Raw genomic sequence first — 16534 nt, forward strand, 5'->3', positions numbered from 1 at the left:
ACAAAAAAAAAAAAGATTACATACTGTAGTGTGCCGTGCCTTCGAAAGCAACATCAGGCGGAACATTAAGGCAAAGTAATGAAATCATGTCCTCTCATTGGGGTTAAGCCACATCCAAGGCAAACAGCTCTTAACTGGAACCACTTGTGTGCCTTTTTATTGCCTACTTTCCTGCGATGGAAACATGTCCTTGAAGGCATCACGCAGACAACAAGCACAACACATGGAACAAGCACTGTTTAAACTTTTAAAAGTGCAAAGGTATTGATTTGGTCGACGTTAGTTAGCATGTTTACATCCCCCTCACCTCGTCAGAATAAAAAAAATAGACGGTCCCATCATCTCTACAAACCAGGAAGTGGTCTGCTAACATACGTATGGATAAAAAAAAATACGGCGTTCAACAAGAAATGTATTTATTAATTTTTTGTTTTGATGTTTCGATTGAAAATAAACTTCAACTTGAGTGTCAATAAACAGCCTGAAGCCGTCTTTTTCGAAGAATCATTCACTCTTCGCCAAACTGTTGCTTGTTGGCTGAGTTCGCTGACATCATAGCTCGCGCTTGTAACTGAATTTTTTGCTCGCAACTCAAGGCAAAAAATTGGCCAAGCGAGGTACGTGGAATTTGAGGTTTTTAAGCTTGAGTCAACTGGAACCAACTCCCCCACCGTAAAACAAATGGTATGGTCCTGTTGTTTGACATCACTTCCAATAGGTGGATAGACAACGTGTCCCAATACATTCGTCCATATCTTGTACACGCATGCAAAAAGTTGCTGTTTTATTCTGGAGAGGAGTTGCTAACGAGGCTGCATGGAGCCTCAGCGGGCGTGTTTGTGTTGACGATGCGATTGATTTGGTCTCTTCACCTCCTCGTCGTTAGCGGCTTATCAAACATTTATGAGTTGCGATCGCGGATCTGTGCGGGGCTTTGGGGTGGAAAACAACAAACAAACACTAGCAGAAGAAGAAGAAAAAATATTTGAAAACATGTTGGTGATGCTCGAAGAGCCGCACATGTATTTTGGGAAATTTTCCGTACAACTCAGACTCTCAAAACACGCTTGTTAACGTAAACTATCCAGCGTAATGACGGTCAAGTGTCATACATCAACAAATAGTTTGGTAGCAGTTTGTGTAGATTATTTATATTCTTTAAAATGATAGCTATACTTTCAACAGCTTCACCATTGGTATAACATTGTAACATTAACTTATTTTTCACTTGTATGGCAGTTACTGTTTAAAATGTGACTTAAAAATCATCTGTAAAGGTAATAAAGGTTTTATGATCGTGCTGATTTGATCAACGAACAGATTATTTTCATTCCTATGACGAAAATTTTTTTTTGACGAGCATTTTGGAATTTCCACTTTAGTTTTCTCGATTAGTCATTAATTTGATATAATTGCATTAACTCAAATTTGTTTTAATAGAGATACAATATGGATTTAGGGGGGGGGGGGGAAACTGCAGTTTCTGCGGCTCTTAAGGTGTTAAATGACATAATGGAAGCACTGGAACGAAAAAAGTGTGTGCAGCATTATTTATAGACTTAGAGTCTCCAAAGGGTTTGATACTGTGGATCATAATATCCTTCTTGATACATTGCACAAAATAGGCTTATTCAAGCATGTGGTTTCGTGTTTCGGAAATTATTTACTGGGTAGATCACAGTGTGTCCATTTGGCAGGGTCCTCATGAATATGTCTGAGAGTTTTGAAGGGGGTATCACAAAGGTTAGGGCCCTTTTTTCCCCTATCCACATAAATGATCTTTGCAACAATTTGTCAGATGTGTTTTGACATTTTTTTTTGCAGACGACACAATGTATTGTTTTGTGTCGTCTCTTGGACAAGCTTTCACTCTTTTACAGTTGGCCTTTCAATGTTGTTCAGAACTGTCTGCAAAGGCTGAAGTTGGATTTGAATATGGATCAGAAAACGGTCATTCTGTTTTCCAGGGCTACTTTACTGTCAAATCCCACCATTTTAATTTGCCAAGGTACAGCCATTGAGCTGGTCTCGTGTTGCAAGTACCTGTTTCCAGGTTAATGAGCGTCTTACTTTCAAGTACCACATTTCAAGTTTAGTTTCTAAACTTAAAGTAAAATTGGGCTTTTACTTTAGGAATAGATCTAGCTTCTCTCATGGAGCCGGGAAACGCCTTGTGCCAGCAAAACATCTTGCATTACTTGATTATGGTTTTGTCCTGTTCATGCACGCACCAGTCACGTCTTTGTTCACTGGATACTGTATATCATTGTGTTTTGAGGTTTGGATGCAGAATCAGATTTGTCATTGCACTTAAAGAAAGAAAGGGAAAAAAAACCAAAATGATCATCCCTGTCTGTCAGAAGATCCACTCATTGGTTGACTTTTATTTGTCAGGCTCTACTAGGTTTGGTCCCATCCTATCTTGGAATTCACCTTGTTAGGAACGAAAGACAGTATAATCTACGATCCGATGACTTCCTTACTCTAACTATTCCGTAATAAAAAAAAATCAAAATACTTTAAAATAAACCCATCCATCCATCCATTTTCTGAGCCGCTTCTCCTCACTAGGGTCGCGGGCGCACTGGAGCCTATCCCAGCTGTCAGGAGGCGAGTTACACCCTGAACTGGTTGCCAGCCAATCGCAGGGCACATACAAACAAACAACCATTCGCACTCACATTCACGCCTATGGGCAATTTAGAAATGTTTAAAAATAAAATAGCTTTAAAAATTACAACTACAGTCATTGTTTTATCCATATTGGATTAAAAATCATTTAAAAATGCAAGACTTCAGGTTTGAGGTGGGCGAGGACTGCCAATAAAACTGTAAATAGTTGAATTTTGAACTCCATAAAAGCAGACTACTCTCATTCTACAAAGGGTTGCTTACTGACATGACATAATATATGATGTCAGTCAGTGGTTTGCAACTTTGCATGGTGCATATGGAGTATATGCAAAAGAGAACTATCACAACTTGGCCTTTCGGTGCACAGGTTAACGTGCCCTGCACACACACACGCGCACACACGAGTACACAGCGGTACACGTGCACACAAAGTGGAGGCTCGGGGGGGTGTCATGCAGTAATCTGTGAGGCAGGAAACAAAGGGCCTCGTTAATGCAGAGACTAGCTGGGGCCCTTTGATGTGGATCCAAGCCATTCACACGCACACACATTTTAAAGGTAAAGTTGGTAAAATGCTATCTCGTAGCATATGCTGCTATTTAAAGCAGCACGACTCTCTTGGCTGAAAATATGTTAGTTTGTGTTCCAGTCGTTAAAACTAACATAAAAATCGACACGTTAGCGATTGTTCTATGCTAATTGTTCGTCATTGTTTTTACCGTTAGCCTACATGCTAATTGTATCGTAGCATATTACGATCCAGCATGTGGCAGCCACATATAAGGATACGAAACTCCCCTTTTGAACTGCGTGCCTACGGTGACGCTAAGCTAGGAGGGGCAAAGTTGTCAGCGCTTTCCATGTGCGTGGACTGCAACGAAACCAAAAGACTAAAGATTCTGGTACATTGTGATGCTCGTATTTTTGGGTTCTCAAAAAAACGATCGGCAAGCTTGAAAATCACCGTGGTGGTTTCCATTCCCATACACTTGCGGTGACTTTCAACCCCGCTCCTGCCCAATCCCATGTTGAACAGTAAAATTAATTCCCAAAAATGTCAACCTCTACTGCGTGCTGGCGTATCGAGTCTTCATATCTACGGTGGCAGCAGCTGTCTGGTTCGTGTGTTGATGTTCTCCTCTTGCCCGACAACCTGATATTAGCGGTTAGCATGACAGCCGCAGCCTCGATTCTGATGGCGCGCCGCTTCCCACAAAGCAACAGACAGATTGAATTAAAATTTTAATTTTTTTTACTGATCATAATCTGAAACTCCAAATGAAAGTGTCAATAACAAACAGAGTTGAGGCTCATGCTAATATATTAGCATATGCTCAACAAAACTCATTGACTCAAACGGGAACTGTTTTGGCAGTAACTAATAAAAATGGGATTCATGTTTATTCGCGCATTGACTCAAAGGTGAAATTCAGTACAGCGCTTTATTTAGCTCTTGCGGAAATGAATTCTGCCATTTTTGTTTGAAGCGGCCATTTTAGCTCATTTTCCAGGGATCTTTCAAAGACAAATTCATTCTGCAAATTGCTACCAAATTTGAACCACGTATACTAGACAATTGGACGACGCTACGTTGCGAAATATTGGAATTTTTATGTCGTTAAACACAAAACTCTAGTTGCTGATATTTAGCAGCATGACAAACATTGGGAGTTGTAAGTGCACTCAAACCTAGCCTCCTCCACTCCGTGTCGGAAGCCGGGCGGCTCTTATTAACTGTGGCGTCCACAGTGGTCTCTTTCTAGTGGCGAAGGGGCCCGCACATGACTGTCGACCGCCTGATCTGGAATCAGTTTTTTTTGCGGCAAAGTGCCCTGATGTGGCCCACGGGAGGATGTGGATGCCGATGATGGATCATTGTTTGGCTTTTTGTGTGTGCGTGTGTGTGTACGTGCGTGTGTGTGTGTGTGTGCGTGTACGTGTGATTGTTTCCATGCCTCACAGTAAGTTGGCAAGATCAAGAATTAACACACACACATGCTGCACACACTGCCATCCAGACAACCGATGAAAGCACAAACATTCAATTGTTGCAAAAAATATAATCAATCATAAAGTAATACAATGCTGAATGCGTCCCATAGGCGGCACTAGCAAGCTCAACGTGTCAATATCAGGCTAGGACGTCACACATGACTGGCAGGGGCGATTTACACTGCTATCTAGAGGTGGAACGTGGTAATTTCAAGGTATAATGTGTGCGTATTACAGAGTGTAAATGGTCTGAAAAAGGTTGAAAATCAAAAGGTTATATCTTTTAAGATATATATATATATATATATATATATATATATATATATATATATATATATATATATATATATAAAAAATGAAAAATAATAAAATGATTATTTTGTCCCATTAAATTTGTAAAACAATATGTTTGAAGGGTGAAAAGTACTAGTTCTACACTCTGGAAAAAATAACTACCTTTAATGATTTCATTTTCTCTAATTAAATTAGTTGTTTTTTTACTACATTTATATTGTAAGGTTTATTTTTATTTAGTTTCATATATATAGGTCACTGATGGTGTAGTGGTACACTTGTCTGACTTTGGTGCGGGCAGCGTGGGTTCAGTTCCCACTCAGTGACGTTGTGACTGTGAGTGCGAATGGTTGTCCGTGTCTATATGTGCCCTGTGACTGACTGGCGACCAGTTCAGGGTGTAGTCCGCCTTTCGCCCGAAGTCAGCTGGGATAGGCTCCAGCGTCCCGCGACCCTAACCAGGATAAGCGGTGTTGAAAATGGATGGATGGATAGTTTCATATATATATATATATATATATATATATATATATTCTACATTGTTATACATATTAAGTGCCACATTGAGTCAATTCAAGAGCTGTATAAAAACTGTCTTTTACAAATAAACACATTTGAAAAATATCCATCCATCCATTTTCTGAACCGCTTCTCCTCACGCGGGTCGCGGGCGTGCTGGAGCCTATCCCAGCTATCATCGGGCAGGTGGCGGGGTACACCCTGAACTGGTTGCCAGCCAATCACAGGGCACATACAAACAAACAACCATTCGCACTCACAGTCACACCTACGGGCAATTTAGAGTCCATTTGAAAAATATGAATACAAAAAAAGATTTTGTTAAAGATAAAAATATTACAAAATGGCAGTGAAAAACAGTTTCTATTCCTCGGACCAATATTTTTTATGGGTGTTTAATTTATGCCTTTAATAATTTAAATTCATTTTGAATGTATTCTTTTAAATTCCTTTTTTAAATATGTATTTCCAACATAATAGTAGCACACAATGAGATCCAATACAACAGCTGTATAAAAAACATCCTTTTAGAAATAGCGTCTAGAACTTTATACAAAAACAAAACAAAACTGTTACAATCAGAAAAATATGTTTAAAAATATAAAACTGTATTTAAAACGACACAACTTAAAACAAAATCCGTCCTACTTACCACTTTTTTTGTATTAAAAAAAAGGTAACAACAATATAGAAATATTATCATTGTAAAGACAGAATGTGTACCGAATCAAGTGTCCAGTGAGTTTCCACAGCTATCTTAATGCTTTTAAATCTGTATTTAATGTTATTTTGGAAACAACCCAAAGGCAGCTGCTCGGCCGACAACGGCGCGCCCGCACAAAGCACAAATATAATCCAGTGGTGCTACTGGGATGTTTGTTGAATCTTCACTGTGTTAAAGGGGGGGCTGGGCTGGTTCGGTTCGGGGGGGTTAATTACATTAATCCAAAACAAATAAAATCTTGGCAGACCTTAAAAGACGACACAAGCATGCATCTTCTTCTTCTTGCGTCCTCCAAACCAAACCTCCAGCTTTGATGTTTTTTTTTTTCTTCCTCTCGCTAGTGTCTTCGGGCTCTCGACTTCATTTTTTTTTTTTTTTTTCCATTTCTCACCACTCGGTCTCCCCGAAACATCTATCAACGTGACGCAAAATCAATAAGGTTCTTCGAAACTTTGAAATCAGTTGCAGATAGTGAAGCACTGAGAAAAAAACGTGTACAGATATGACTTTTAAATGACTGTTGAGCCCCAGAACCCAAGCCGTCGATATGCAATGTTGCCTTGACATACTAGTGACCTGACTTACAAGTTCTTGGAGATACGAGCCGTTTTTTGTTGTTGTTTGTTTTTTGCTGCTTTGACTTGCTTGTAATAATTTGAGCTATGAGCGTTGTATGGTAGAAGTAAACCCAATTCACTTCACAACAAGGGAAATTAGTGTTTTGTGTTAGCTAATGCGTTAGGATTTAATCAAAGAGGAAGTTAATGCTCATTAGCACACAAGCCCTGCCATTCTGTTTTAAGAATTCAGCCCGCAAAGACATTTTCACTTAGCAACTCCAAATTGGGTGGGCATGTCTATCATGAGTAGACCCACAAAAAAGTCTCGAGAAGCCATGCCTGACAAATACAGGAAGTCGGCCATGTTTGTTTGAAGCAGCCATTTTGAGGCCACTTTCAGCAGCAAACTCGTCATAGACATTTTGTCCAATTACTAACACATTGAAACCACGAATAATTGACAGATGGATGACGACGACAAAAAAATCCCTTTGGAGAGGAAGAAGACAGCTGGTCAGCGGCGAGAAACATCCACTTTGTCCTACATATGGCTCTTCTCACAGTATGTCCTTCGACCTTTGAGGAGCAATGTTGCCATAACGACGATGATGATGATGATGATGATGATGATATATTGGCTAAGTGCTGCAATTGGCTCTGATTATAGGCAGCGGTGGAACGGAACGTAATGACTTAAATGCATGTTTGAGGTACTTTTACTTGGCAAATTCTAGCGGCTAAAACTAGGGTTGGGCCATGGAAATGACCGTTTCAAAATAATCCATCAAACCTATGTGAAACTAAATATATAATTCTTCCATTTGGACCATTTCACAAATTATAATATTGATAAAATTGTGACTCCCCAACTTTTTTCTTTATACAAACACGAAAGACCACATCAAAGTTTCACTGTACAGTGTTACCTTGACTTACGAGTACCCCAATTTAGGAGTTTTTCAAATTACAAGCCGTCGCTTTGGGCTATTTTTTTGCTTTGTGTTGAAAAGGTTTTGAACCTTTCAAACATTATAGGCAGCAGGGCAATGTATAAACGACTTCAATACTTCTTTGAGGTACTTTTACTCTAAGAGGTTCAGTGTGTCAAAATAGCATTGAATTGCAGAAAGTGCTCCAAAATAATCAAAGTTTAGGTAAAAATTTAATAATTTCCTCTTCAATTTTGATCATTTTAAGATCTCGTATTGATGGTACTGATGAAACTAGAAGTTGCCAACTTGGCCACTAGGTAGCGCCGCTACACTCAAGCTACTTTGATTTTAAGTCCTAGAAGAAGGCTAGCTGTTGCAGAAGTGCATTTTTGATATCGTTATTTATCCTTTGTTTTTTTTTTAGCTAAAATTCAAATTTTATGGGGGGAAATTTCTAATTAATATTATTTTATGAACAAATTATCATGCAAGACCAAGTTTTCGCCACAGTTGTAGTGTACCTAATGAAGTGGCCAATTTTAGACGCTTCGCGTCCTGAAGCCGAATGCGAGCTCTCACCTGCCAGGTGTAGCGGCGTAAAGTCGAGTCGTGAAATCGGAAATTTCCTCGGCTGCTCCATGTCCCCGGGCGTGGCGTCTTGGGTCGAGATACCACGCCGACCCTTTGATGTCACCAGGGCACCCGAGGGGGGCCTAAACGGAATAAATTGCTCGATTATTCCAGGACCAACGGCGAGAGGTTGCACGTGGCAGTTTGATAGTTTGTCGTGAAAAATACAAAATACAAATTAAAAACCCTTTGTGCGCCAAGGCATGAGATTTCCATGCTGCGATCAATGACAGAGGCGCTTCTAATGATCAAAAATATGTAAAATAAACATAATTAAAGCCAAATCTTGGATGTGACATTGGCGTGAGGCACAGTAGAAGCAGAACACCTACTTTAGCTAGCTATAATATCGGCGTGGACCGGCCTGGACAATCCACATGTTGTGTTAGCGTCCATGCTACCATTAACATTCAGAGTTGTGAGCTGTTCTTTAAAAAACAAACAAAAAAAAAACAATGCAATTGAAAATAATTGTTTATTTCCAAACATATTTGTTGGATTTGTCTCACCCAAGATTATAAAAAATACATCTTTCTTTCTAAAAATTGTCCATAATACTAATGCAAGCTAAGCAAAAAAATGATAACTTCTAAAATATATCTAACAATATTTTACAACGCAGCTGAGGTCTGTTAACATGTAGCAAGTAGCTTCCGACTTCTTTTGCAACTGCATACGTTGCCTTTTTTAATGATCAATTAAAGCTACAGTACATAACAATTTTAGCTAGCAGTCTATGATAATGGTTCTTGTGTTTGCAAGAACGTTTGTTAACGTTACTATTCAAAGTCGTATGCAATTCTTTAAAAATGCACTAATTCTCTAAAAGACGTTTATTTACAAACAAGAAAGAACAGAGTTATGTTAGCATGTAGCACATAGCCACAACGGTCTTACTAATAATCATCATAGGTATTGATCCTAATTCAAACCTACAATACGTAACCATTTTAGCTTTTAATAGCTATTCAGCACACATTAAAATGATAAGACAGTTATTGTTTCCTAACGCGATGCTATATAACAATGATGAGTTCTGTTAGCATGTAGCACTTAGCTTCTGGGCTCATTTTGTTTTGTGGCTACAAATGCACAGCATATATATATATATATATATATATATATATATATATATATATATATATATATATATATATACATATGAAATACTATATAATACCTATGACTATGTAATACATATGAATACATACACATACATGCACATACTGCATACATACATACTGCATATACAATTGTTTTCTCCCCCTCAGTCCAACTCAGTTAAGTCGTGTTTGTTTTACACCAAGTGAAAATCAATAGTGGAAGCCAGCAGAGTTTGGGCGCATAAAAAAACAAAACAAAAAAATACAAAACTTTTATTTATTTGTTTAGCTCAACGTGGTGTTGACGTGCGGTCGACGCTGCCGGGAAAAAGAGCGAGAGCGGCCTCCTTCCTGTCGCTAAATCAGACGCCAGTGAAAATGTCACGGCGGTCTGAGCTGCACCGACTCCCACTCAGCTAGCGGGAGGTTTTCATATGATTTTATATTGTAGATATGTACCTTCCTTTCACGAAGGAAACGTAGCTGGTTAGGTAGAGATGTAAAGATAAGCACAGTTGCGTTACCACTGCACACACCTGTAGTGTTTTTGTTTTTTGTTTTTTTATGGAAAGTGAGGCGGTTGCGAGACGAAATTAAATGTCATAGTTTATTTCATCAACGAGCGACAAAACGTCATTTGGGAAATATCTTGTATTTATATTTGTTCCAATTTTAATAGCAGAGAATTTTTAGGTTTGCGCCAAGCTATGTGTGTACAGTGAAATTGTGTTGAACAAAAAAGCAAAATGCTCAAACTTTAATCGCATTTTGTTTTTTTTTTGTGTGTGTGAGGGTTTTTTTCCCCAGAGAAATTAAGAATTTCCAAAATACCGAACTTTTTCCGCAATGTGTGACCAAAGGAATTTTGTCATGGCATTGCCGAAGAATCGTAGCAGTCAAGTGTCCATTTAGAATTTAGAATGTTTTTTTTCTTTGCAACTTTTGAATGAATTGAACTTGGTTAAAGAATTAAATCCATTCTAAAATAATACAGAATTGACATCTCTCTTGAATGTTTTCCTTCCAAACATTCACGGATAGGAAATATTTGCCATATAGCGTTAAATCTTTGCTGTCGACGTGATGCCATTTCTGCCACACTCTGGTTTAAAGACTTCGAGTCCGGATGGAGGGGAAAGCTGGGAAGCAGTTTGGCCTCATCGTGAACCGTCGCATGTGTGATGAGGAAAGAAAATGGAGGGGATGACACACGGCCGCATTTATCTCTACAGGCTCGAAATTTACAGTACACATCTGCTTTATGAATTGATTTTAAAACTGTATCATTTGGGTGGTTTCCCTGGGTTACTAAAATGCAGGGGTGGGAAACATATGGCAAATAGGCCATGTATGGCCCCTAATCCAGCCAGTCATGTAATTCTAAATGTAAATAAAAGTCATAAAAAATTCTCACGATTGTTGGCCTGCCAATGCTTCTAATATGCAATAATAATTTGACATTTTTTAACTGTGTCATTTTTTCCATAAATTCTGAATGGCGCTCAGGGGACTTCATAAAGTAATACAAAATGAAAAAAATAAATAGTTATAAAGACATACAGTGGTACCTCGATTTATGGGTGACCCGACTTACGAGTTTTTAAAAATTGGAGCCGTTGCTCAGCCAATTTTTTTCCTTTGACTTGCAACCACAAATTTGACATGAGAGTGGTAGATGGAAGCAGCGAACGCCACAACAAGCAGCAGTTTTTCAGTTAGTCAACAATTGTTCTGAAAAGAGCCAAAACATTTTTTCTCGCTCCAAGTTAAGTTGCCACATTGTGCATTTAAAATATAAAAGTCCTTTGGCTTAATGCTAACACACAATGCAAAAGGCCACAGACTGACGAACAAAACCAGCATTAATGTCACTGTAGTTACAACCCTGTAAGCAAGGGCTATTTGAACAAAAGGAGTGTAGCAACACATATCAACAGACAATATAACAACACTCACAGGCATACATTCTTTAGCCTCTGCGAAAAACGAGTAATATTACTGCAGCTTACTGAGCAGTTGTGACCGTCTTCTTCTGTTTATATCCATTTGTATATATTATACTGTCCCCTGGTGGCCAAGGCACGCACACCAGAAGGAGCAGCATAAGGGCACAGTTTATTTATATTATATTTAATTATGTTATTACATTTACATGGTTTTTATAAAGTACAATACTGTATAGTGCTATTTTTTCCTTATTAAAACGCAAGCTTCAAAATTATTTGTTGGTGTTTTATTGAAGGATAGATTAATGACATTTATATTTATTTCAATGGGGAAAGATAATTTGCGATCAGTCTTTTAAGTCAGGAGCATGGTCACAGAATGAATTCAACTTGTGAGTCAAGCCACCATCCATCCATCCATTTTCTGAGCCGCTTCTCCTCACTAGGGTCGCGGGCGTGCTGGAGCCCATCCCAGCTATCATCGGGCAGGAGGCGGGGTACACCCTGAACTGGTTGCCAGCCAATCGCAGGGCACACATAAACAAACAACCATTCGCACTCACATTCACACCTACGGGCAATTTAGAGTTGTCAATTAACCTAGCATGCATGTTTTCGGGATGTGGGAGGAAACTGGAGTGCCCGGAGAAAACCCACGCAGACACGGGGAGAACATGCAAACTCCACACAGGCGGGGCCGGGGGATTGAACTGTATTATTATAATCAATCATATTTTTGCATACTCTTGAGGAACAAATACAACCAATGTATCAAATACAGTATAAAAAAATACTAGAAATAAATAAACACTCATTTTAAAAACTGAATCACATTCAACATCCAGTATGGGCCTCTGAACACTAAAATATTTCAAAATGAAACAAGTGGATATAAAGAGTTATCAAAAGTAGGAATTTAAAATAATACATACATATATTGCAGCGTGTTTTGACAAATAGCATGGCCCTCTCTGCAAAAAATAAATATATATACAGTATAGTATCGAACAAACCTCTGATAGGAAAATGGTTTCCCTTCCCCTTTTGTGGCTACTAGAGCATTTGCAGTGAAACTAGGCGATGAAATACAGATGGAAGCAGGGATCGAGGATCAATGACATATTTATTCATCATATTTACGTAACGACGACAAGCTGTGTACTCTGGGCAAAGACTAAAGAGAAACGCATCTTCAAATCCATCAAGCCGTAGCTGCCTTGTGACTCACGCTGTTGGCCGCTGTGCAACTTAAAACCGCTAATAAATCACACACAAGAGCATAGCTTGGAAATAAATAGACAACACGTTTGAAAATGTGAAAAAAAAGTAAAGCAATCAATAAAGTAAAATTGTGTCAACAAAGTTGAAAAAGCCGATGAGGGTTGCGGCTTGTCGGCGGTGCAAAACAGTACATTTGACTTACACAAGTTTGCAGAAATGTCGCTTTTGCCTCCAGTTAGAATATTTGATATTCAGTGTATTAAAGTAGCATGTTAAATATAAAAGCCCCCCACAGGCGACAGACAACACTTCTTCTTAATCTTATGAATGTTTGCGTTGTTAATCCTTCTCCAGAAAGAATTAAGTCCCGTGGACAAAACGGAGCATGGTGCTTCATTTGCACTGATCAAGTAAATACATTGATAAAATAAATATAAAAAAGTAAAACATTTGACCTTTGTATTTTTCATTGAATTTAATTTGAAAAATTAAGAAACACAAAAAGTTGAAATTGTCTTGACTTTTTAAAAAATAAGTATACTATTATTCTAAAGAAATCACATTTTAAAGTATTCCTTTTGTGAGAATTATTATTGAGTATAAAAAATAGTATTATTTTAAAAAATGTGCATTTTTTTATTTTAGCTCAACAGGCGTTTAAACAGAACAATGTGATATTGGATAAGATAAAAGTTACTTTCTTCATGCATGTTGGTTTAAAGAAGTGTTTGTTTACTAATAAATGTCAAGAAAGATTTATATTTACAATACTATTTTGTATTTTTTTATCCACGTCTGAGATGCAACTAAAACCTTGCAAAATTATTTTCTAAATATTTTAAAGTATTATAGTACAGTATATAGTATTGTATAGGACATAAATATCACGTTTTAATATTGCAGCGAATTAAAGCTAAAACAACTTTGTCACTGAGTTGTCAATCCTGACATCTGGTGGTCACAAACAAAGTTCACAAACAGCATCCACAACAATAATAATAATACAAAAAGAAAAATAATTCCAATTTTTCTTCCTAAAAATACTGTATAAAATTATTCAAACCTTTTTTTAAATAAATGTGGTTGTGTTTTCATGTAGCCAAATCGGCCACCAAAAGATTCAAAACATCTCTTTGGAATGCTGCCGAAGCACCATAATAAACATATTGGTGAATGAATACCTCTAAAATGGACCAGTATGATTATATTTGTAATATGTGAAAAACTATCAATTTTTACATCAATTTTGGGGGTGAAAAGAAGCCACAGTGCAATTCACCGTGCGGGTTCTTCCCTTCCAGCTGTCCCCGCTGCAAAGGACTCCACCGAATGGTCTTGGCTCCGTTTCCTCGACGACACCGTGTGGCTTTCGTTTCTGAGAAATCCTGCAAAGATGGAAAAAAATATATACATATAAAGTATATACTCCATCACTGTAGACACCATCTTGTGGCATCTTGGTACCAAGAAACTATGTTGAAGTAAGTTGTGGAGCTTCATTTAGTAGTGTTTTGTCTCCATCTTGGAAACTACAATCTACAATTATAAACCTTTAGGGGGTCAAATACTCGCGGTAATTAACGCTGTACAATGTTGACCCTCAACATCGCGGTTCAACTCTTTTTTAAGCACCGGTAGATGTTTTTTTTTTTTTTTTTATTGGGTCTTTATAGTGGGAAGTCTGGGCATCCCTGCTTCAGCATCTGCCTCCGTGACCCGAGCCTGGACGAGCAGAAGAAGATGGAGGGGTGGATGTGTCATTTTGGGTGCGCCAGCAAGCACGAGGCTGGAGAATGTCGCTGTTCAACACGAAATATAGTGCCGTGAAAAAGTATTGGCCCCCTTCTCAAATTCTTAGATTTTTGCATAGTTCCCTCACTTTAATGTTTAAGATCATCATACAAATGTACTGTAAATATCAGACAAATATAACCCAAGTGGCGGCACGGTGGACGACTGGTTTGAGCGTCTGCCTCACAGTTCTGAGGACCGGGGTTCAATCCCCGGTCCCACCTGTGGCGAGTTTGCATGTTCTCCCCGTGCCTGCGTGGGTTTTCTCCGGGCACTCCGGTTTCCTCCTACATCCCAAAAACATGCATGGTAGGTTAATTGACAACTCTAACTTGCCCGTAGGTGTGAATGTGAGTGTGAATGGTTGTTTGTTTGTATGTGCCCTGCGATTGGCTGGCAACCAGTTCAGGGTGTACCCCGCCTCCTACCCGAAGATAGCTGGGATAGGCTCCAGCATGCCCGCGACCCTAGTGAGGAGAAGCGGCTCAGAAAATGTATGGATGGATGGATATACCCCAAGTGAATTTAAAATGCTGTTTTTAAATGGTGATTTAATTTATTAAGGAAAAAAAAATATTCAAAGTTACCTGACCCTGTGTGAAAAAAGTAATGACCCATCTTGTTAAATCGTGAATTAAATGTGGTTAAACACAACCTTTGGTTAATTTTCACTGATCACACCCAAGCCTGCTTACCTCCAGACCTGTTCAATCAAGAAATCACTTAAACAGAAACTGTCCCGACAAAATCAAGTCAGACAAAAGATCTAAAAACGCTGCAACAAAATGACACAATTCAAAGAAATTCCAGAACACTTGAGAAATAACGTAATTGACATCTATCAGTATGGAAAGGGTTACAAAAGCCATTTCTAAAGCTTTAGGATTCCAGAGAACCATAGGGAGAACCATTATCCTCACATGGTGAAAACATGGAACAGTGGTGATTCTTCCCAGGAGTCTACAAAGATTTCCCCAAGAGAACAGCAATCCCTCATCCAGGAGGCCACAAAGTCAGTTAAGTGACAACAATAAGGAAGAGACGAGAAAAATGGCATCCATGGCTGAGTTCCAAGGCGAAAACCACTGTTGACCAAAAAGAACAAAAAGGCTCGTCTTACTTTTGCAAAAAAAACAAACAAAAACAAAAAAAACATCACAATGATTCCCAAGATTTTTGGGAGAATATTATATGGACTGACGAGAAGAAAGTTGAGCTTTTGGGAAGTTGTGTTACAACTGTGTTTCAGAAAAAGAACATCATACCAACAGTCAAACTTGGGCTGCTTCACTCATTCAGGACCTGGACAACATGCTGTGATTGATGGAACCACAAATTCTGCTCTTGAACAGAAAATCCTGAAGGAGAATATTCAGCCATCGCTTTGTGACCTCAAGCTGACACGCACTTGGGTTCTGCGGCAGGATAACGATCCAAAACACACTAGCACGTCAACTTCTGAATGACTTAAAAAAACAAAATGAAGGTCTTGGAGTGGCCTAGTAAAAGTCCAGACTTGAATCCCATTGAAATGCAGTGGCATGACCTTAAAACGGCTGTTCATTCCTTCATTTTTGCTGACAATTCTGCAAGGAAGAAAGGGCTTAAATATCTCCACAGAGGTGTGAAAGACTAATTGTCAGTTATAGAAATGCTTGATTTCAGTTGTTGCTGCCGAGGTTGGCCCAACCACTTATTAGGTTCAGGGGGCCATTACCTTTTCACATAGGGCCAGGTAACTGAATAGTTTTGATCCTTAATAAACGAAATTACCATTTACATTTGTTTGATGATTATCTTAAACATTAAAGTGGGGAAACTACGTAATAATATAAGAATTTGAGAAGGGAGCCAATACTATTCACGGCACTGTATAAAAGATGAAATACTGCAAAATACAGCAAGATAATGAGAAGCTGGTCGGCTTAGTTAGCATTGTGTCGTTTGCTCGAGTAGTGACTTTAAATGTTTCGTCAAAACGTCAAAATTGCTATTTAAAAAATGAGCTATTCGAGTTTCCAAAAATGAATATGGGGTCCAAAAGTTAGGCACTAACAAAGAATGTCAAAAATGTAAAATGTCGAATAAATGAGACCCTTGCTGGAGAGCTGAGAGACCAAACAAGTGCAACTACGAGGGGAATCATCTTGCCCTTCCATAGCCCCCTCCACCACGGTTGTATCTTTGC

This window comes from Phycodurus eques, chromosome 17 (assembly GCF_024500275.1).
Source record: "Phycodurus eques isolate BA_2022a chromosome 17, UOR_Pequ_1.1, whole genome shotgun sequence".
In the NCBI taxonomy this organism is placed as follows: domain Eukaryota; kingdom Metazoa; phylum Chordata; class Actinopteri; order Syngnathiformes; family Syngnathidae; genus Phycodurus; species Phycodurus eques.